This window comes from Dermacentor silvarum, chromosome 9, assembly GCF_013339745.2.
Source record: "Dermacentor silvarum isolate Dsil-2018 chromosome 9, BIME_Dsil_1.4, whole genome shotgun sequence".
NCBI classification, from domain to species: domain Eukaryota; kingdom Metazoa; phylum Arthropoda; class Arachnida; order Ixodida; family Ixodidae; genus Dermacentor; species Dermacentor silvarum.
Genome location: NC_051162.1, coordinates 124,874,369 through 124,876,967, shown reverse-complemented (window position 1 = coordinate 124,876,967; position 2,599 = coordinate 124,874,369).

Here is a 2,599-nt window from a genome sequence, read left to right as displayed (position 1 = left end):
TGAATTTCCTGGTTGGGATCGACAGTGCTTGCTGCAACACGGTCCCATGATGCGCAATAGATTTGACTGAACTCAAGCGGCAGCAGTTGCCGTTAGTGGGTATAAATTCACAAATTTGTCGAAATTGTAATATAAATATCTTTTCCTTTTCTTCAAGTAAACAATATTTCCTTTGTCATTGTGGGTAAGCCTATTACCATCTACTGATCGTCTGCAACTCTCAGAACTACGTGGTCATCAGCCAACGATCACGATCAAGAGGCTCGATCGCAATGTATGAATCGCCATTGTCTGGATCCGGATCAAGGTAGACCGTGATCGAAATTGACTGTGCAGCAGCACTCGATTCGGATTGAGTTCAATCCTGACCGGGACCCGACCGCGATCGAAAGTGACTGTGGGACACTGTTGTTAAGCATCACTTATATTTTCTTACACATTAAAGACGCAATTTGTCTTGGACAAAACCGGAATTGAACAGGAACCACAACATTATTGAGGTTAACGATAGCGACCTTTTGACAAAGTTTACACTATGCCGTAATGAATTGTATAAGGATGTAGATTTTCATAGCATTTCGTTCAAGCCCGTCTATGGCTCATGTAGAACAATACAAGAAAAAATTGGGCGAGTTGGTGTTGATGGTTACGAGCAGCGCGAACTACGAGGACACAGGAAGAATTCACATGATGGATTGGATTGGATTCTGGGCTTTTACGTGCCAGAACCACCATTTGATTATGAGGCACGCCGTAGTGGGGGACTCCGGATTAATTTTGACCACCAGGGGAGGGGATCTTTAACGTGCGCCCAATGCACGAGACACGGGCGTTCTTTCATTTCACCGCCATCGAAATGGGGCCGCGCCACGCCAGGGATTCGATCCCGGGACCTCGTGCTTTGCCGCGCAACACCATAGCCACTAAACCACCGCCGCGGGTCAAGAGTTCACATGATGTGAGCACTAACACATAGGGCAATGCGGGTGGTGAACCTTCTACCGATTATCTATGGTCTAGTATACAAGTACATAAGTCAAACTGCGAGAAGTATCAATATGAAGCTACGGTAGTATCATAGCTCACTTAAATGTGCCGCGAATTCTCACTTGGCCCTGCACTGCAAGAGTTGTGTTGGCGCAAAGGATTTTAAAGATGCTTCTGTGTTTTTCAAGCACAAGAATCAGAGGGCGTGAGAGATGGTAAATGCATAGAACATAGAGAAAAGATGGATTCCCGTATCAGCGTGACACAGCGTTCCCTGACAGGAAAGCAGCGAGAGCACAGTGGTAAATAAACGAAGTGTGCGCGTAATTGATGATGAATTTTGTTGCGGTACAAGATATGCCCTAAACGGTGTAAAAAAAGAACTTTTGAGAGTCTGTATAGAAAGCCGAGTTGATGAATGGTGTCTAAGAAGGTAAACTTGAATCAAACGTGGCCTTGGCATGCGGCGGTAAACATTGCAGAAAACGAACACAAACCAAAGGAATACATGACCTAAAGTGCCAAGTTCAACGAATTAGCCCAGCGTCTTTGACGGCTTCTTAATCAGCCTCTACCTACCTTTGGCACTGTGACTCTCAATGTATCTGCGCTCGCATCCACAGCACCCGGTGCTCGGGGCACGAACATGGTCCCTTAGTATCCAACGTAAACGAAAACAAAAAAATTTGCCTGCTGCGATGTTATGTCTTTGGCGTAACGCATGAACTCGCCGCCCTTATATAGGGTGGGTTCTATATAGTGTGGGCTATATAGTAACCCGTGCGCTGTAGGTTATTACTGCAGCCGATAAAGTTGACACAGGCATCGCAGGGCGAGCGAGAGATAGAAAGAAGACAAGCTCAGTGCCCCGTGCATTTTGATGCCTCTGCAGATTCTGCGCCGTATAAGAAACTAATGACTTGGTCCTCACTAATGACCCGAGCATATTTGCAAAGCGAAACGCGGCCTAGGATCCACAAATCCATTCTATTTTCTTTCTCCCCTCTCTCCTCTTCTCTCGCTCTCTATCTGAAGCATGTCGTTAGCAAGGCTTGTATGGGCCAACAGACGGCTGCGAGGGCTCCCTCCTTATTACGCTGTACTTCTCAGCAATTTTTTTTGCTTCGTCGTGCCCTGGGTATCAAAGAATATGTCCATGCCTACTCCCCCACCTAAGTCGTTAGGGCTTAGCGGCGCAGCAGGGACAGATGTGGATGCGTCGGCAAACAGAAAACTGCTGCAAAATAAGGGTTCGATATCTTTTTTTTTAGATATCTGATTGGCTCACAGATGTTTGCACAGTGAAATGACCACTTCAAACAGCGTTACTAATGTTGAGAATTGCTGTTCCAATTTAAAGTCATTGGGCACCCCAAGCCATGCGCCTGGGAACGTCCAGAGATTTAATGTGTTTGTTGAAGCGGCGCCCATATCGTCGTTCTACAAGCATTCAATTGCTTTATGGGACTTGCTCGATGAATGAAAATACGCTTTTAATTGCTTCTGACAGTGATTCGATCTGTGAAAAGCTCTCTGTAAAACTAAGAAGAATATTTTGGGTTTGTCAAAGACGAAACAATTATGCCATCTATTAGTTCTTCCTGTCGGTTGC